This window comes from Taudactylus pleione, unplaced genomic scaffold (assembly GCF_031769625.1).
Source record: "Taudactylus pleione unplaced genomic scaffold, aTauple2 ptg000116l, whole genome shotgun sequence".
In the NCBI taxonomy this organism is placed as follows: Eukaryota; Metazoa; Chordata; class Amphibia; order Anura; family Myobatrachidae; genus Taudactylus; species Taudactylus pleione.
The window spans coordinates 21,948,573-21,970,330 of record NW_028284518.1 but is presented as its reverse complement, the minus strand read 5'-3'; the positions used below and the strand labels follow the sequence as shown (position 1 = coordinate 21,970,330).

The window sequence follows — 21,758 nt, the reverse complement described above, 5'->3', positions numbered from 1 at the left end:
CCGGGCAGGACATAAATAAGAGCCACATTAAACAGATATACTACATGTTAATAATTAATACTCAATTAAGGCCCCCCAAATGTAAAAAAAAACCTCTACAAATGTTATAATTGGGACAATAATGTTTAATAATTATAGCATTTCAAATTATTTGGACAATGATATTTTTGTTAATTGGGTTCATATTAATGATAGAAGCACCAAAGATATTACAAACTTGTTTCACTAAGTACCAGCATATATTTGCTTCTATTAATTAATATGACCTCAATTAGAATAAAAATATTATTGCAAAAATAATTTAAAATGTTTTTATTTTTAACATTAATGCTCCAATAATAAATGAATTAAATAATTATGGCCCAATAAGATATTGATTATTTTTGGGTTGAAATCACCTTTGTAACTTCCAGACACACATTACAAAGACAAGATTATTTTTACGTAAATTTTGACGCATTCCTGAAGCCAGAATTTGAGCACCCAAGTACTGTATGCATGTATATTCCCATTAGCGCAGAACTGCAGAATGTATTACTATACTCAAAGATTAATCAAATAAAAAACTAGAGCAAAAGAATGATCACAGTAGAAATAAAATTATTCAACATAACAAAGCTAAACATTTTGGTTATAGATATTTAAATATGATTTTGTAAAAAATAATCAACAAGGCTTAAACCACAGGTTCTCAAACTCGGTCCTCGGGAACCCAAACAGTGCATGTTTTCCAGGTCTCCTCACAGAATCACAAGTGAAATAATTACCTCCACCTGTGGATCTTTCAAAATGTGTCAGTGAGTAATGAATACACCTGTGCACCTGCTGGGTGACCTGGAAAACGTGACCTGTGTGGGGTCAATTCTGGACCTATGTGGTAATAAAGGCATTGTGTTAAGAACCTAAATTTGACATAAGATATTGTATGCAAAAACCCATGGTTTATTTTATTTTTTTATAATTGTTTCTTTATTGAAACACAATAATCACAAACATAGCTACAACAGTACAAATAATGCACAGATACATTTAGGTTATACAAAAACAGTGACATAACTATGACATACTTTACAGTATATAGTCCACAAGTTTTATCATCAACATATCGCTGTAAAATTATACATATAATAATGTAGATATAGATAATGTGAGCATGTATTGATTTTTTTTTTAAGTTTTCTGAAAGCCCATATCCCCTAGTACAATGTTCCTGTAATTCAATGCTTATACCTGGTTTAATACAGTTGATTTCTGAAAGATTAGACATTTATTTATATATTTACATTTTACACAGAGATTATAATTTCTACTTTGCTCTGCAGCTGTGAACACTCCCTTCTACTTCCTCCTCTAGCACAGTCTCTAGTAGCTGCTTCACAAACGGCAGCAGAACGCTGGAATCTCTGACCAACCACTGACATATACACAGCTGTGACGTCTTTTCAAGAAACAGAGAAAAATACGGTAAGGAACTATTTCCAGTATTTATTGTTGATAATATCAAATCAAAGGTAGAAACAGATCTTTCCCGAGAGCTCTTGCAGCTACCCCTATATCATTATCATTAGCAGTTGTGTAAAGCAGAACACTAGTTACAAGTGTGTGTGTGTGGGGGGGGGGAGTTAAGGGGACACTTTGTCACTTCTACTCTGTATAGCAGAGCAGCAGAGAATGGATGATGCTCACATGCATGTGTCATCTGCACTGTACCAGGAGAGGCTGGGGGCTGCCCATCAGCAAGCCCCCCATATGACAAAAACGGGCTTGAATCTCAGTCACTCCCCCAAAATGTGCGCAAAAGTGGTCCTGGCTTTACACATCGTGAGGTCATGCTCATTTTTTGGGCATGCACACAAAAGTCTTGACCCCATCCTCCCCAGTGTTGGGCGGTATGGCAAACTAATACCCCTTTTACACCAGAGCCAAAGCCCGGGTTATTGCAGGGTTAACCCAGGTTGCTTCTTGGTGTAAAAGGGGCCAGGATTGGATTCCCAGGTCGAGTGATCCGGCAATCCAACCCAGGTAACTTGCAGGGTTTAACACGGGAACAACCCTGCTGTGTAAATGGCGCAATCAGGGTCACGATGACCGGGATCGTGCCACATGCCGCCCGATTGGTCGACTTCAGTGGTGCTTGGAGATGACGTAATCTCCAAGCATACACTGCAACGCTGGAAGAGCCAGGTCACTGCAGACCCGGCTCCAGTGTGGACTGCACCAACTCGGGAAAATCCTGGGTCGGCGCCGCAGTATGAAAGGGTTAAGGGCCTGATTCAGAGCCGCTCATTCGCTTCGAGCGATGTTTGCCCAACTGCGCATGCGTATGGATCGTAATACGCATGCGCGAACCAGTCAGTGCGGCCGAAAATCGTTTGTTCGCTAAATAGCGAATGCCTGCTAATATGAGTGGCAGGAGGAGGCGTATGTGGGTGGTAACAGGGGAAGTTGCTTGAAAACGGGGAGTGGAGATCCGAACGCAGGCGTGCTTAAAGGTCAAAACGGGCGTTTTATGGCTGTGCATAATTAATACAGCAGCGGCATTGACCACGTCACTGGGTTATTTTATAGTCAGAACTGCTTGCAAGATTGTGGTAGGAAAAACCAACCACAAGAATAGCGAGCAGTTCATACGCTGGTCGATGTACTCGATTAATCTAATAAATAGCGTACATGATGTAGGATGCGAGCGGCCAGGGGGCGTAGTTATCCAAAAAACGACCGCAAGTTTTGTTCGCTCGTTCAGACCTAGAGGCGTGAACAGACCGCAAAGAGCGAATGGTTCATTTGAATAGCCACCCCCTTTTCCTTAACGACCATCCGCAAATTGCGTCCGGCTCTGAATCAGGCCCTAAGTCCGATCTGATCCAGATTGGAACCCTGTTCCAACCCCCGGGTCAGACCCGGAACTTGGTGTAAAAGAAGTATAAGTAAGTGTCGTGGACTGCATATGCATTTAAAAGTAGTTACAAGTGATTCTGAGTTTTACAAATCGTAGTTGCGTCTCACTTTCAGTTGTATGGCAACAGGGCAAAAATAGGGGAGTTTGCATGTAGATAAATTTGGAGTGAGCCTGATGTGGTCATGTACACAGAGTGCATCTTTTTCTGAGCTGCGCGTATGCAGAGATCCATCTCCTGCACCAAGGATGCGGCTGGTGCAAATGCTGATGATAGTGATGATGGCTGCTCTAGCAAGCAGGGGGCTGGGGGCAGTGTACTTGCATAGATGTGTCACCACAGATACTGGCAGATGTTAACATGGGACTTCCAATAGCAGAAAGCAGACGGAATGCCACCACATTGCGTGACACTCAGAAAGGGCATTGGGCATTATTCAGAGGCGGCCGTACGACCGCACGGCCGCCTCAATGTTTTTCCAGTGCGCATGCGCACGAGGGAGCCGGCTCCTTCGTGCGCATACGTGAGACCCGCTACGACCAACAGCGCCGGTCGTAGCGGGTCTCTTTCCAAAGGGGGCGAGCTGTCGATGTTGATTGACAGCTCGCCCCGTTTGGAAGGCGGACCGGGGGTGGCAGCCCAAACGGAGGCGTTCCCATATGGGAACGCCTGCCATTTGGGGGAGGCCCCACTGACATCACAAGTGATGTCAGTGGAGAGCTTCCGGCTCTGACAGAGCCAGAAGCTCTCCGGGGCTTACGACAAGTGAGACCCTACCCTAGGGTCTCGTCGTAAGCCCCGATGGTCGCGATGGTCTATGACCATCGCGACCATCACCCTAGCGGTCGTTAGAGCTGTGGGTGTAAACCCACAGCCTAACGACCGAAACAGAGGCGGGCGGGCGGGATGCAAGCAGCCGCCCAGTTTCTGAGCGACCACTTGCATCCTCCGACCGCCTCTGAATGAGGGAATAATGTGTGTACATGAAGCTTGTATATGTTTCATTATAGGGCAATCAAGTTATAATAACCAATTTAAAATTTAAATAATGAAAAAGCATAATGATCTGTAATGATACAACTAATCCAAAGTGAGGGATTTACCATATATGAAACCCTCAGTACAGTAGGTTGAAAGTAAGGAGTTTTTAAAGGTATATTACAGGTTACAAGTATTTGTTCATGATCGTTATATGTGCAACAAGCTCCACCTGCATTTTCAACCCCTATTACTCCTGGGTTACTGAATTCTGGCTCATTTTCCTACAGTGACTTACACTTTAGCCATGCTCCCAGATCTGAGAATACACAGAAAAACGTATCTAACCCATCAGTCACACCCACCTGGTTCTTTTCCATCTTTTTAAGTCAACACTTTCATACTCTTCTACAGTTGTAGTTTTTGAGTCTTTTTGTAGTTGCAACCATCTATCATCCTCCTGACTTAACACACAATAATTCCTAAACCAGTTGTCTGTTATGCCGGGTACACACTTCAGCGACCGGCAATCGTGCCAATGTCCAGGGACACCCTGGACATCGCATGATTGTCGGTACAGACTACAGTAATGTAATGAATGACGGAACGATCACTCATTCCGTCCTTCATTAATATACATGGCGCCACATGCATTGGCCATGCAGTATCAAATCGGAATAACATCGCTCCAGTGTGTACCCAGCTTTATACTCCCATATATCTTAGCCTATGAAATAAGTATTACCTACTGTTTAAATTAGGGGTGTGCACCGGACACTTTTCGTGTTTTGTGTTTTGGTTTTGGATCTGGATCTTTCTTCGTGTTTTGGATCTGGATTGGTTTTGCCAAAACCACCCTTCCGTGTTTTGGGTTCTGGGTTTTGTGTTTTGGATCTGTATTTTTTTTTTAAAAAGCATAAAAACAGCTAAAATCACAGAATTTGTTGGTTTCTCTGCTCCTATGCTATTATTAACCTCAATAACCTTAATTTCCACTCATTTCCAGTCTATTCTGAACACCTCACACCTCACAATAGTGTTTTCATGTCCAAAAGGTTGCACCGAGGTAGCTGGATGACTATGCTAAGCGACACGAGTGGGCGGCACAAACACGTGACCCATCTAGGAGTGACACTGCAGTGGCAGACAGGATGGCAGTTAGAAAAACTAGGCCCCAAACTGTACATAATGCAAAGAAAAAAAAGAAGTGCAAGATGGAATTGTCCTTGGGCCCTCCCACCCACCCTTATGTTGTATAAACAGGACATGCACACTTTAACAAATCAATCATTTCAGCGCCAGGGTCTGCCACACAACTGTGGCTGAAATGATTGGTTCGTTTGGGCCCCCACAAAACAAGCTGGCAATTAATGTGTCCCTGCACAAACTGGCTCTACGGAGGCAAGATGTCATCCTCATCCTCCTCATCCACCGATTCCTCACCCTCTTCAGTGTGTACATCCTCATCCTCACAAAGTATTAACTCGTCCCCACTTGAATCCACCACCACAGGTACCTCTGTACCTTCTGGAGGCTGGTCTCCCTGGAAGAGCTGATAATTCATTTTGATGAACATCATCTTCTCCACATTCTGTGGAAGCAACCTCGTACGCCTTTCGCTGACAAGGTTCCCGGCTGCACTAAACACTCTTTCGGAGTACACACTGGAGGGGGGGCAACTCAGGTAAAATAGAGCCAGCTTGTACAGGGGCCTCCAAATTGCCTCTTTTTCCTGCCAGTACAGGTATGGACTGTCTGACATGCCTACTTGGATGCTGTCACCGATGTAATCCTCCACCATTCTGTCAATGGTGACAGTATCATATGCAGTGACAGTAGACATGTCAGAAATTGTTGCCAGGTCCTTCAGTCCGGACCAGATGTCCAAACTTGGTCCTGCCTGCCCTGCATCACCGCCAGCGGGTTGCTTAGGATACCTAAGTTTTTTCCTGGCAGCCCCAGTTGCGGGAGAAAATGAAGAAGGAGCCGTTGACGTGTCACGTTCCGCTTCAGCTGACAGTGTGTTCACCAGCAGGCCTTTGCACCTCTGCAGGCTTGTGTCGGCCGGAAAGAGAGACACCACATAGGCTTTAAACCTAGGATCAAGCACGGTGGCCAAAATGTAGTGGTCTGATTTCAACAGATTGACCACCCTGGAATCCTGGCAAAGCGAATGAAGGGCTTCATCCACAAGTCCCACATGCCGAGCGGAATCGCTCCGTCTTAGCTCCTCCTTCACTTTCTCCAGCTGCTTCTGCAAAAGCCTGATGAGGGGAATGACCTGACTCAAGCTGGCTGTGTCTGAACTGACTTCACGTGTGGCAAGTTCGAAGGGCTGGAGAACCTTGCACAACACGGAAATCATTCTCCACTGCGCTTGAGTCAGGTGCATACCCCCTCCTTTGCCTATGTCATAGGTGGATGTATAGGCTTGTATGGCCTTTTGCTGCTCCTCCATCCTCTGAAGCATATAGAGGGTTGAGTTCCACCGCGTCACAACCTCTTGCTTCAGGTGATGGCGGGGCAGGTTCAAGAGTGTTTGCTGGTGCTCCAGTCTTCGGCACGCAGTCGCTGAATGGCGAAAGTGGCCAGAAATTTTTCGGGCCACCCAAAGCGTCTCCTGCACGCCCCTGTCGCTTTTCAGAAAATTCTGCACCACCAAGTTTATTGTGTGAGCAAAACATGGGACGTGCTGGAATTTGCCCAGATGTAATGCCCGCACAATATTGGTGGCGTTGTCAGATATCACAAATCCCCAGGAGAGTCTAAGTGGGGTAAGCCACTGGGCGATGATTTCCCTCAGTTTCTCTAAGAGGTTGTCGGCGGTGTGCCTCTTACTGAAACCGGTGATACACAGCGTAGCCTGCCTTGTAACGAGCTGGCGTTTCTGAGATGCTGCTACTGGTGACGCTGCTGCTGTTGCTGCGTAAGGTGATACATCTACCCAGTGGGCTGTCACAGTCATATAGTCCTTAGTCTGCCCTGTTCCACTTGTCCACATGTCCGTGGTTAAGTGGACATTGTGTACAACGGCATTTTTCAGGACACTGAGGACACTTTTTCTGACGTTTCTGTACAGTCTCGGTATCGCCTGCCTAGTGAAGTGGAATCTAGACGGGATTTGGAACCGGGGACACACTACCTCCATCAATTGTCTAAATCCCACTGCACTAATGGCGGATACCGGACGCACGTCTAACACCAACATAGCAGTCAAGGCCTCAGTTATACGTTTTGCTTCAGGATGACTGCTGTCGTACTTCATCCTCCTCGCTAAGGACTGTTGGAGGGTCAATTGTTTAGTAAAAGTAGTGGTGTTCCTACTTCCTCTCTGGGATGATGAACGACTCCCAGCAGCAGCAACAGCAGAAGCGGCAGCAGTAGGCGTAGCAATGCAGGATCCTCCAGAGGAATCCCGGATAGGAGAGTCAGTCATGCCAGTGACATGGCCTGCAGGACTACTTCCGATCCTGACTAAGGAGGAAATTGACGAGGAGGGAGTTGACGGTGTGGTTTGCAGGCGCTTGGATACAACAGGACAACGGGATTTAGGTGTCCCTGGACTGCTTACGGTCTTAGCCAAAGTTTCTGAACTTGACAGTAACTTTTTATGAACGCGCTGCAGGTGCCGTATAAGGGAGGATGTTCCTAGGTGGTTGACGTCCCTACCCCTACTTATTTCACCTTTACATATGGTACATATGGCAAGACAGTTGTTGTCCGGATTTGGATAGAAATATTGCCAGACCAAAGAGGTGGAATGTTTGGTCTTCTGCCCAGGCATGACCGTGATGGGCTTTTTCATCCCACGGACAACAACTGTCTCCCCCGGAGCCTGATTTAAACAAACCACATCACCATCAGAATCCTCCTCGCCAACTTCCTCCTCAGCGCCAGCTACACCAGTATCCTCATCCTGTTGTACTTCAACAGTGACATCTTCAATTTGCATATCAGCAAGTGGACTGTGGGTGCTCCTTTCAGCACTTGCAGGGGGCGTGCAAATGGTGGAAAGAGCCACCTCTTCCCGTCCAGTGCTGGGAAGGTCAGGCATCGCAACCACCACCACACTTGGACTCTCCTTGGGGATTTGTGATATCTTCTTAGAAAGCACAGTTCTTCGCTGTGCTTTTGCCAGCTTAACTCTTTTGATTTTTTTAGTGGGAGGAGGGCTTCCATCGTCATGTGAAGCTGAACCACTAGTCATGAACATACTAGGGATCGACCTTAGCCGTTCCTTGCCACTCCGTGTCGTAAATGGCATATTGGCAAGTTTACGTTTCTCTTCAGCTGATTTAAATGTCTTTTTCAAGGTCATTTTCCTGAACTTTGCCATTTGGGATTGTATGTGCCCTCTACTATGACATTGGGCATCGGCCTTGGCAGACGACGTTGATGGCATGTTATCGTCTATGTCATGACTAGTGGCAGCAGCTTCAGCACTAGGAGGAAGTGGTTCTTGATCTTTCTCTATTTTATTTTTATCGGAGAAAGTTTGGTCCTCCATTTATGTTATATCGATTTGATATATACGTTCGGCTAAACACAGAAAATAATTTTTTTTTTGGTTTGGACTGGAGTGTACTTTGTGGGTTACAGCACCCTTTAACGGTCAAGCCAGCCGGCCCTTTACTTATGACACAGGCGCACGCTTGGCACTACTTTGTTGATGCACGTGCGGCTACTGCGCACACAATTCACAAACACAGAAAATAATTTTTTTTTTAGTTTGGACTGGAGTGTACTTTGGGGGTTACAGCACCCTTTAACGGTCAAGCCAGCCGGCCCTTTACTTATGACACAGGCGCACGCTTGGCACTACTTTGTTGATGCACGTGCGGCTACTGCGCACACAATTCACAAACACAGAAAATAATTTTTTTTTGGTTTGGACTGGAGTGTACTTTCGGGGGTGACAGCACCCTTTAACGGTCAAGCCAGCCGGCCCTTTACTTATGACACAGGCGCACGCTTGGCACTACTTTGTTGATGCACGTGCGGCTACTGCGCACACAATTCACAAACACAGAAAATAATTTTTTTTTGGTTTGGACTGGAGTGTACTTTGGGGGTTACAGCACCCTTTAACGGTCAAGCCAGCCGGCCCTTTACTTATGACACAGGCGCACGCTTGGCACTACTTTGTTGATGCACGTGCGGCTACTGCGCACACAATTCACAAACACAGAAAATAAATTTTTTTTTGGTTTCGACTGGAGTGTACTTTGGGGGTTACAGCACCCTTTAACGGTCAAGCCAGCTGGCCCTTTACTTATGACACAGGCACACGCTTGGCACTACTTTGTTGATGCACATGCGGCTACTGCGCACACAATTCACAAACACAGAAAATAATTTTTTTTTTGGTTTGGACTGGAGTGTACTTTGGGGGTTACAGCACCCTTTAACGGTCAAGCCAGCCGGCCCTTTACTTATGACACAGGCGCACGCTTGGCACTACTTTGTTGATGCACGTGCGGCTACTGCGCACACAATTCACAAACACAGAAAATAATTTTTTTTTTGGTTTGGACTGGAGTGTACTTTGGGGGTTACAGCACCCTTTAATGGTCAAGCCAGCCGGCCCTTTACTTATGACACAGGCGCACGCTTGGCACTACTTTGTTGATGCACGTGCGGCTACTGCGCACACAATTCACAAACACAGAAAATAATTTTTTTTTTGGTTTGGACTGGAGTGTACTTTGGGGGTTACAGCACCCTTTAACGGTTAAGCCAGCCGGCCCTTTACTTATGACACAGGCGCACGCTTGGCACTACTTTGTTGATGCATGTGCGGCTACTGCGCACACAATTCACAAACACAGAAAATAATTTTTTTTGGTTTGGACTGGAGTGTACTTTCGGGGGTTACAGCACCCTTTAACGGTCAAGCCAGCCGGCCCTTTACTTATGACACAGGCGCACGCTTGGCACTACTTTGTTGATGCACGTGCGGCTACTGCGCACACAATTCACAAACACAGAAAATAATTTTTTTTTTGGTTTGGACTGGAGTGTACTTTGGGGGTTACAGCACCCTTTAACGGTCAAGCCAGCCGGCCCTTTACTTATGACACAGGCGCACGCTTGGCACTACTTTGTTGATGCACGTGCGGCTACTGCGCACACAATTCACAAACACAGAAAATAAATTTTTTTTTGGTTTGGACTGGAGTGTACTTTGGGGGTTACAGCACCCTTTAACGGTCAAGCCAGCTGGCCCTTTACTTATGACACAGGCGCACGCTTGGCACTACTTTGTTGATGCACATGCGGCTACTGCGCACACAATTCACAAACACAGAAAATAATTTTTTTTTTGGTTTGGACTGGAGTGTACTTTGGGGGTTACAGCACCCTTTAACGGTCAAGCCAGCCGGCCCTTTACTTATGACACAGGCGCACGCTTGGCACTACTTTGTTGATGCACGTGCGGCTACTGCGCACACAATTCACAAACACAGAAAATAATTTTTTTTTTGGTTTGGACTGGAGTGTACTTTCGGGGGTTACAGCACCCTTTAACGGTCAAGCCAGCCGGCCCTTTACTTATGACACAGGCGCACGCTTGGCACTACTTTGTTGATGCACGTGCGGCTACTGCGCACACAATTCACAAACACAGAAAATAGTTTTTTTTCGGTTTGGACTGGAGTGTACTTTGGGGGTTACAGCACCCTTTAACGGTCAAGCCAGCCGGCCCTTTACTTATGACACAGGCGCACGCTTGGCACTACTTTGTTGATGCACGTGCGGCTACTGCGCACACAATTCACAAACACAGAAAATAATTTTTTTTTTTGTTTGAACTGGAGTGTACTTTGGGGGTTACAGCACCCTTTAACGGTCAAGCCAGCCGGCCCTTTACTTATGACACAGGCGCACGCTTGGCACTACTTTGTTGATGCACGTGCGGCTACTGCGCACACAATTCACAAACACAGAAAATAATTTTTTTTTTGGTTTGGACTGGAGTGTACTTTGGGGGTTACAGCACCCTTTAACGGTCAAGCCAGCTGGCCCTTTACTTATGACACAGGCGCACGCTTGGCACTACTTTGTTGATGCACGTGCGGCTACTGCGCACACAATTCACAAACACAGAAAATAATTTTTTTTTTGGTTTGGACTGGAGTGTACTTTGGGGGTTACAGCACCCTTTAACGGTCAAGCCAGCCGGCCCTTTACTTATGACACAGGCGCACGCTTGGCACTACTTTGTTGATGCACGTGCGGCTACTGCGCACACAATTCACAAACACAGAAAATAATTTTTTTTTGGTTTGGACTGGAGTGTACTTTCGGGGGTTACAGCACCCTTAACGGTCAAGCCAGCCGGCCCTTTACTTATGACACAGGCGCACGCTTGGCACTACTTTGTTGATGCACGTGCGGCTACTGCGCACACAATTCACAAACACAGAAAATAATTTTTTTTTTGGTTTGGACTGGAGTGTACTTTCGGGGGTTACAGCACCCTTAACGGTCAAGCCAGCCGGCCCTTTACTTATGACACAGGCGCACGCTTGGCACTACTTTGTTGATGCACGTGCGGCTACTGCGCACACAATTCACAAACACAGAAAATAATTTTTTTTTTGGTTTGGACTGGAGTGTACTTTCGGGGGTTACAGCACCCTTAACGGTCAAGCCAGCCGGCCCTTTACTTATGACACAGGCGCACGCTTGGCACTACTTTGTTGATGCACGTGTGGCTACTGCGCACACAATTCACAAACACAGAAAATATATTATTTTTTTAGCACTTGGGGGGAGCACCCCTGATGGACAGAGCACCCCCTGGACAACACTACAGCACCTCTTTAGGACTGGGACACTGCACAGGACTTTGGAGTGGACACAGCCCCTATGGAGAACTGACTGCACAACACAGTCCAGCCAGCCCCTATGGACTTTGAAGTAGTGGACACAGCCCCTATTAACAACAGCAGCACAGCACAACACAGCCAGCCCCTATGGACTTTGAAGTAGTGGACAACAGCAGCACTACACTACACTACACTACACAGCCCTAACTCCCACCCTCCCTCTTCACTGTCCACAGCCGAGTGAGAAAATGGCGCCGACGTGGGTACCTTATATAGGATCCAAAACCCGCGAGACTCGGAAGGCGGGATGATGACGTTTTGCCTCGATTTCAGATCCGAGTCAGGCGGGAAAAGTCGAGCCTGATTCGGATCGGACTCGGATCGGGGGGGGCTCGGGGGGGTTCGGATTTCAGAAAGTTTAAATCCTTACTAATGACAAACTTACCTCCACTGCTTCTAAACTCTTTAATTCTGTTAAACATTTGACTCCTAATTAAAGTCACTTTTGATTTAATCTTTAGTGGTAAATTTACTAAAGTGAGAGTTTTTAGAAGTGGAGATGTTGCCCATAGCAACCTACAAATTCTAGCTATTATATTCTAGAAGGTGCAGGTTAATCACTTTAGTAAATGTACCCATTAGAGCAGTGTTGGGTAACCTTGACACTCCAGCTGTTGTGGAACTATATATCCCAGCATGCCCTGCCACAGTTTTAGCATGCTGTAATAGCAAAACTGTAGCAGTGCATGCTGGGTTATGTAGTTCCATAACAGCTGGAGTGTCAAGGTTAGCCAACACTGCCATTAGAGCCATTAGAGCCTAATTACAGTTTTGCTCTCTCAAACCACAGCTAGTTATCAAACCAGGGCCGGCTCCAGGGGTCGGAGCACCCTGTGCTGGCTCTCTTTAGTGTACCCCTAAAATGGGGCTGTGGCCTAATTACCATAGGCCACGCCTCCTACATGATGTTATTTGGAGGCATGCCCGCATGGCACACCTCCAAACAACGTCAGGCTGGGGGGGCAGCCTCACTAGGTGGGCTTCCCCCAGCCCTCTCCCATCACTGAATAGATGCTGTGCGCATGCGCACAGCATCCATTCAGACTCCAGGGTCCGGCACCGCTGCACAGCTGAGGCGGTTGGGCTCCTCAACCTCCCGATTTGACCACCTGCGGGCCACTTCAGTACTGTCCCGCTGAAATCTGGATGTTGGGGAGGGGTGTGCCCTCTATGGGCTGCGCCCCTGTTCGACCGCACTGGTCGAACACCCCTAGAGCCGACCCTGTATCAAACCATAGTAGCCTTCTCTCCTGGAGCGTCTGGGAAACTCCCAATTCTTGGGTGGCTGTCACGGACATTTGAAAAAGTAGGCAAGTCTACCTACTTCCCCTGCTCCAGCTTTACAATGCCGGTAATTGTGGCATTGTGTAGCAGGGGTGGTTCCACATTGACGCAATAGCACCATCCTCAACCCCACACCTTCCGAAGTAGATATGTAAGTATGTATTAAACATGCAAATAAAATGGGCAACACCAGAGGTGTTAAATCATAAAGAACTCTAAAGTCAGGCAGTAACTCTATAAGGAGTGCTCACCTTCACTCATAGGCTATCACTCAGTGCATACTTACAGATGTAGACACACTCATCTATCCTCAATATGGCGTATATAGGGTGATAACCTAGTCGCACTACACCTGGTCGCAGGGCGGTGTATTCTTGCATGAGGTGGCGCTTTGAGGTGTAGTGTGGCGTATGTAGTTGCTGGCGAGTGTAATAAAAGTGTTCATCCACCAGAACTTTTGTAAATCACAACTGCGCATGCCTGAGTTCTACATTGAAATACTGTACATTACAGCTGTACTGCTCTGTGCTCTACAGTATGATTTATTGCAACCAAACTGTAATGTTAGTACAGCCACTGAGCGTCGCTTTCTTCAGTGTGCTCACATAAGGGACCCCCGCTTTATAAAGTCCTCAGCAGCGGAAGTAAAAAGGTGTACTTCAAAAAAGATAAACTTGCAATCTGTGCTTAAAAGATGCACGGAGTAAAAATTAAACCATTCAGCCTATTCAGCCTCACTGAGCTAATTGTATGGCTCACCATCGTCCCCCACCAACACTCGCTTCTATTCACTGCACCCGCATGCTGAGCCTGCTATTTACATTGTACACATAATTCCATACAATTACTGTAGCTCAGTGAAGTTGAATAGTAATGCGTGATGGTGGGGGAAGGTGGTGAAGGGACTTGGGTGGCCGTACACGCAGAGACAGCCCTGTAATGTGTACAATACAATGTCTACTGCATAGCGGTTTAGTGTAAAATGCAGCTACAGTACTGTAGGTGTAAAATGAATAACAGAGCAGAATTCTGCATGGTTTTTAAAAACTGTACACAATAGTGACCTTAGCGGGAACCGAATCCTTGGAAAGGGTATTGGCAATCATCGATGATACCACTAGTTTCCATTAATGGAGCGATCACCACCCAGCGGTGAAGCTACGTAATTGCATGCTGTGGATTACCTTGCCAACCTGCGCTATTTTTATGGCACGACTAGGCTGCCTGTATGGCGTCATAGCAGCAATGATGAGCGTGGCTACATCTGTAAAGAAAGTAGCCTGATCTATCCTAGTAGCTAACAACTTCGCCTTTATGTCACAGTGCCATACAGCTGCAGGCTAGCTCATATATTTCACATGATATTATTACATGTGTTCCTCCTACTGCTCTAAACACCATCCACATGAATAGAAATCTAATTCCCAGTGACCTCAATCAATTCTGACACCAAATTATGTCTGGAAAGATGGATTCTTCAATAGCTACCATATGTTGCCACCTTAAAGTGTCTCTTGTAACCTAGTGGCCTATTCATCATTCTTTAAAGTTAGTAAAAAGATTATTCTGTACTTACATTTGTATAGATATGTGCGTGAACCTCAGTGTTTTGATTCTAAATCTTCGACGTGTTGGTGTTGGCAAAACCACAATTAAAATGTTTTGGTTTTGGAAATCTTTAAAATTGACAAAAACAGCTAAAATCATGTTATTTGGACCTGTTTTTGTATCCACAATATTATTAACATTAATAGCTTTAATTTCCAGTCATTTTCAGTAAATTTTGACCATATCAAAATATTATTTCACCAATATTGACCAAATTGTTTTTTTAACACTAAGGGGCCTATTCATCAACACTAAAATAACGTTTTTAAGGACATTTTCCTTAAATAACGTTATTTTGGTATTCATGTAGCCTCTTAGCACAGGAGATATCACAGATATCTCCTTGCTAAGTTCCCCTGCGTTAATTTCCACACTCCCCATACATTAGTATTGGGATGTGGAAATTGTGGTATTCATCAAATTCCGAAAATTATAAATTTTTGGAATTTGATGCAGTTACTATTCGCCACTGTGAGGTGGCGAATAACAGGTGAAACTTACCTGTATCCGCGTGTGCAGGTCCCCCGACGAGTCCCTCCGGCGCTCTGCTCCGTCCTCAGGCTCCGGAGGCTGGTCGGACATGTGTGCTCCCCAGCAGAGCATAAGAAAGTTTAGACAAAAAAAAAAAAAGTTTTTTTTTCTTTCTAATCTGTCATGTGGTCTGCTGGGAAACCACATGACAGACCAGCAGGACGGAGCCGGAGGCTGCTGCGCGGACAGGTAAGTCGGGGGGGGGGGGAGGAGAGCGGAGGGGGGAGGGGGATGGGGAGGCGTCGGGGGGGTACACAAACTTAACGCATCTGTAGGCAGTGCTGCGCATGCGCTGGTTTTACAGATGTAACAGCGCATGCGCAGCACTGTTTCCAGATGCGATAAGGTAGTGTAGGCAGGGAAAAGTATCTATTTCCCGAAAAGCTGTCATCGCAAAAATGACAGCTTTTCGGAATAGATACTTATGGAGAGGTGGAATGATGAATTCCACCTATAATTAGCTAGAACTCCATGACAGTTCTAAAGCTATTTATCTCCAGATAATTTTTAGGTTTAATGAATAGGCCCCTATGGCCCAGAATTATCAACAAGTGATTTGTTGTCACTCATTACTAATCTTAAATGGTGCTCCAACCAAGCTCTTAACTGTCATTTTATAGGCTGTGTTTGAAAAATGTCAGGAGCTCATTGTTTGGAGCACCATTAGTAACGAATGGTAACAAGCATAACACTCATTATTAAATCAGGCCCTAAATATTACATTTAACTGGAGTAACAGTTTTGACAGAAATAATAGATTTATTTCATAGTCTACTGGAGTAAATATAACATAATTCTGAATGGCTGTCCCTTCCACGTCATGCACAATGACAGCCATGACATGTGCCTACAGTACACTATTTGCGCCCCCCTCACTAACAAATCTCACTACTAGAGTTAGGATGGACACGTGAGAAGAGAACATACAGAACAATATGGGTGACGCACAGCAGTCCATGGCTGGGATGTTATGCTAACTTCTTATTTAAGCTCTTTGGAACTTCTTAACCGGCTAATATTTTTTGCAAAAAACGCTCAGAAATTAGGTCAAGGAGATCTATTTAAAACGTATCCAACAAGATTTTATAATTATTATTTTTTTAAACACAGTTTACTATAAAAATAGCAATTTTATGGTATACTGTAGTGATGGCCATTGATGACTGTACCATCAATGGTTTTGAACCCTCATTAGAAAACCATTGATGGTACAGCCATCAATGGTTGGGTTTTGCGCATGTGCAGAGTGCGACCATTGTGTTTGTTTTGTTAACATCGGACGCTGCCACTGATGCTTGACTATCAGGCATAGACCATCAATGGTTTTATACCATCGATGGTTGATGGCTGTCCCTAGTAGGGATGGCAATCAGTGGGGTGTACATCGGTAGTTACAATTGATGGGTCCATCGATGGCACAAAATCCATCTATGGTGAACCATCGATGGTTTGCACCACTCGATTGTCACTGCTGCGGCGGGGTGCGGGCCAATAAAAAATGAGCAGTCCTGGCGGCTGCAAAGAGAAGCAGATGCTGGGTAATTACACAGGGGATGGAGGCTGGTGTTGAAGGTCCTGGCGGCTGCTCTTCTCTGCAGACGCCGTGACTAGGGTTGAGGTTACCAAAAGGTAAAAAAGGGCAATCTAGATGGGCCAAGTGGTTCTTATCTGCCGTCAAATTCAATGTTTCTATGTATTTATGGATGCTGACAGACTCCTTGCAGCTGGGTGGGGAAGGGGGGCCAGGCTGGCTGATCAATATGCCCAGCAGTGATCAGCAGACACTGGGGAAAAATCCAAAGCTGCAGAGGGGCCAGTAGGTCCCTCTGAGACTGGCAGCTACAGTAAGATTATTCTCTTCCAATAGCCGCCCACATGGCGTCTCTGACTGGTCGCATCAGATGCAAACAATGTCAGGGAAAGCCCAGCCTGGTGAAACTTAATTCTGCCTTAGACATGCATAAACAGCACTGGCTCCTTTGGGCACTGAGCTGTTGGACTCATGTCTTCATCAGAAGACCTTTTAAGACTGTGGACTTTGGCCCTGATTCAGAGCCGGACGCTCTGACCAGAGCGCTCGCTCTGAATCAGGGCCCACCTCCATAATTATGGAGCGTCCTCCTGGACGCTCGTATAGCTGTGGGTCACCACCCACAGCCTATACGAGCGTGCAGGTTGATGGTCGCGATGGTCTTGACCATCGCGACCATCGCCACTGCGAGCCGGAGCCTGCGGTTGAGTTTCTCAACCGCAAGGCCCGGAGTGATTTTGGCTCTATCAGAGCCAAAATCACTCCCACTGACATCACTAGTGATGTCAGTGGGGCCGGCTTCAGACGGTAGGCGTTCCCTTGGGAACGCCCCCGTCTGGGAGGCACGCCCCCGGCACGCCCACCAAAGGGGGCGTGCTGTCAATCAACATCGACAGCACGCCCCCTTTGATCAGACACAACGAGCGAAGGAAAGTCCTTCGCTCATCGCGTCTCGTGCATGCGCACCATCGACCCACTTGCGAGCGGACAGCCGCTCGCGAGTGGGTCTGAATCAGGCCCTTTGCTTCCAGGTGACAGTGCCAAAGAGTCTCAGCAAGAGGCTGCTGATATTAATCATACACGGTACCATGTGGAGAGGCAGAATTGAAACAAGTTCAAACAGCAGCAAAGTCAAGATCCAGGTTGTGATGTCAGGTGATATTTAAAGCTCATTTTCTCAGCAAAACTGGATAAGGACTGCAAGAAACAGTGGGATTTATATATGCTCACCCTAATGGGTGAGAAGACAGATACTCATGACATTGGGAGGCTGCCATAAGAGGCATATATGAGATACTTTGACGACCATGTGTTATAATCAAACTTGAAGTTTAGGATACTTAGCTTGCATCCTTGACTTTTGTTGCTCTGTACGTATGTGCATAATAAATCTTAATAAGATTCCATCTTGAAATGTTATTCTTCCATAACACAGTCTCTGAGAAACTTTAGAGAGTAGAGGTAATTCTGAGTGTCTGCAGTTATATCCATGTGTCAGATACCTACATTATATTATTATTATTATTATTATTATTATTATTATTATACTATTAATGTTAGATAATTCATTACCACGTTACACTAATCCTTTACCATACTGTACAATCTAATTTCCAGTGAAACCGCTCAAAATATATCTTCAATGATCAGCGGCGTCTACTGCTGAAAAGGGGACATGGCCTTGTGGGCAAAGCCCACGGATTTATGTATCCAGCATACCCAGAGACTCTCCCCACACTGCTGACTCCTCCTCAGTAGAGATGAGCGGGTTCGGATTCTAGAGTTCCGAACCCACCCGAATTTAGTATAACCGAGTCTGATCCAAGAAACCGAGGCAAAACGATAGATTCTGAAATCTCGTGGTTCGCGAGCTTTCGTCTCTATGATCAATGTAGTATATAAGGGACCACGCGATGGACACCATTTCACTTCGGCTGTGGAGACTGAACAGGGAGGGTGGGTAGTGTAGGGCTGGGAGAGGTGCTGGTGATATCTGCTGTGTCCTGGGCTGGTGCTGATCCATTCTGGTCTCTGGTCACAGTGCTGTCACTGTGCTGTCTGCTGATCCATTCTGGTCTCTGGTCACGGTACTGTCACTGTGCTGTCTGCTGATCCATTCTGGTCTCTGGTCACAGTGCTGTCACTGTGCTGTCTGCTGATCCATCTGGGCTGTCTGCTGCACCCTGGGCTTTTGCTGTGTCCATCTCTGGGCCCAAGTTCTGGACTCCAAAAAAATAGTAAAAAAAAAAACAATCAAAGTGTCTTATAGTTTTTTCTTCTGTGTGTGCTTGTGGGTGTTAGGCTTAACCACAGTAGCACACAAGAGCCAGCAATGCACATTGCAACCTTGTGCTGCCCGACTACAGTCGTGCTCCATAAAAAACCCAATAAAAGTATCTTATATTTTTTTCTTCTGTGTGTGCTCGTGGGTGTTAGGCTTAACCGCAGTAGCGCACAAAAGCCAGCCAGCAATGCATGTTGCAACCTTGAGCTGCCCGACTACAGTTGTGCTCCAAAAAAAAACAATCAAAGTGTCTTATATTTTTTTTCTTCTGTGTGTGCTCATGGGTGTTAGGCTTAACCGCAGTAGCGCACAAGAGCCAGCCAGCAACGCACGTTGCAAAAACCTTGTGCTGCCCAACTCCAGACGTTCTCCAAAATAAAAACAATAAAAGTTTCTTATATTTTTTTCTTCTGTGTGCTCGTGGCTGTTGTGCACTACTTCGGTTAAGCCTAAGAGCCAGCCAGCAACGCAAGTTGCAACCTTGTGCTACCCGACTCCAGTCGTGATCAATCGGTGCTCTGGGCTGACAAAAAATAAAAATCATCATTTGTCTTTTTTTCTAATATTTTTGTGTGTGCGCATGTGTGTGAATTTTTTAACCGCACCTTGGCAACACTATTGGTGATTGTGACACTGCTTCAAGACTGCAGAAAATATGGAGGGCTGTCACATGAGCAAGGCCAAGAACCACATGTTGTAGCTGTCGCCAGCAGTGCAAGGCCGTCAACTTCCTCGTCCTCTATGAAGGCCAAAGCCCCAGGGCTTAAGTCATGCCATCGATATGGTAAAGCAAGTTTTACTGAAGTAAAGAAAAGAAATTTGAAAGGATATTTGTCTTTAGATAAGCAAAAAATTGGCAATATGCCATTCACTACACAAAGTGGAAAGGAAAGGATAAGGCCTTGGTCTTTCTTTATGAAGACTGCTGATAGCCCTTCTGCTTGTAGTAGTAGTGGTGGAGGTCCAATTACAAATGTGAAAATTGTTAAGACAACTCCGGGAAAACCAACTGTGTGCCCTGAGAAATCGAAATCACAAATCCCCGAGGAGAGTGCAAGTGTGTCCGCGGTTTCCATTTGTGAGCGTGACCTAAATACTAGTACTGGAGGATCCTCCAAGTTCCAACATTTGTGTGCCCTCTGTAAATGTGGGGAAGGGCAGTCAACATCTTGCACACGTATTCATTGAGGATGGTTCTGTGGAATTGCACATGGAGGAGGAGGATATTTTGGTAGTAGAAGGCGCTAAGGATGATGAGGATGTTGATGATGAAGATGATGGTGATGAGGATGTTGATGCCGAAGATGCCCTTTGTGTAAGTAAGGCAACAGCTGTTGCCCATGGTTTGAAAAAGCCAAAGCCCATTGTTGTCATGCCGGGACAAAAGACAAAAAAATCTACTTCTCACGTGTGGAATTATTTCCATTCCGATCCGGACAACAGTTGTCAAGCCATATGTGCCCGTTGCCATACAAGAGTGAGTAGAGGGAGGGACCTAAACCACCTAGGAACCTCCTCCTTGTTACGTCACTTGGAGCGCATTCATGAAATATCTAAGTGTATGTCGCCAAGTTCCAAAACTCAAAACGTAACAAGTCCAGTGTCATCTACCTGGTCCCTCTCTGTGGGATCCAAGCGCCTTCGATCTCCAACACCAACACCTGCATCATCACCTACATCCTCATTTGTGATTGGAAGTAATTTTAAAAAACAATTGACTATTAAACAGTCCTTTGATAGAGGAAGTAAGTATAACAACTGTCACCCAGTTTCACAGCAGATCACTGTCGCCATGATGGCTGTGCTAGTATTAGATGGTGAAATAATAAAAAATGAGGATGATAGTGTGGAGAAAGTGCAAAAGGAGGATGAGGGGGAAATTTGTGTCCTATCTGACGCTAATGTGGATGCTGATGATAAGGATGTGGTTTGCGTAAATCAGCCTCCAGTGGCAGCAGTTCTTGCTAATGATAAAAAGAAAGCCAGAAAAGCAACATCTTGGGTGTGGAATTATTTTAATCTAAATTCTGACACAACAGTTGTGAAGGCATCTGTTCCATTTGTAAAGCCAAAGTTAGAAGAGGAAGGGACGTTAAGCATCTAGGCACCTCCTCCCTGTTACGTCATTTGCAGCGAGTTCATGCAATTTGTTTAACAAAATTATAATTTGTAAATTAATAACAAGCAGTCCAGTATCAGCTAAGAGCAGTTTGGACCATAACATGCAATCTCCATCACCAACACCCTCATCATCAACCTCCTCCTTAATAATTGAAGGTAGTCCTTCCAAAAAATATTTTGTGGGGCCCAAACAAACCAAGGAGTTCAGCCACGAAAGTGTCAGTCCTAGTGGCTAAAGTGCTTGGTTTGTTAAACTGTGCATGTCCTTTTTAATATCCCACATAAGAGTGGGTGGGAGGGACAATTCCATCTTGCACCTCTTTCCTTTACATTTGGCACAATTTGGGGCATTGCCGACTGACATTATTATAGTTTATTAAACTGCCACTCTGTCTGCCACTGCTGTGTGGCAATGTTTCATAGATGTCTGATATTTTTTTAAACTGCTGTGTGTTTGTGCAGCTGCTGCTCTGTTGCTGCCTTTAGCCAGCCAGCTCGCTGCAGCCTTTGGCCTATATTGGTGAAAAATAGTGAAATCAATATTGTGAGCTGTGAGGTGGTTAAAAATGCCTAGAAATGCCTGAAAATTATTGTTATTAAGGATAATAATACTATAGGAACAAAAACAGGCC

At 45.6% G+C, this 21,758-nt stretch overlaps 1 protein-coding gene across 2 annotated transcripts in view; it reads left to right on the top strand.

Annotated features, from left to right (window-relative positions):
- Positions 1-807: 807 nt before the first annotated feature.
- SERPINB1 (serpin family B member 1) overlaps positions 808-21,758 on the top strand; it is a 66,345-nt gene continuing 45,394 nt past the window's right edge. Inside the window, exons 1-2 of one of the 2 annotated variants that reach the window (XM_088471801.1) lie at positions 808-877; positions 1,355-1,464. The gene's annotated coding sequence lies outside the window, so the exon portion shown is untranslated. Of the gene's footprint in view, positions 878-1,341; positions 1,465-21,758 lie in introns of those variants that run through there. The other variant, XM_088471800.1, reaches the window with a different exon arrangement.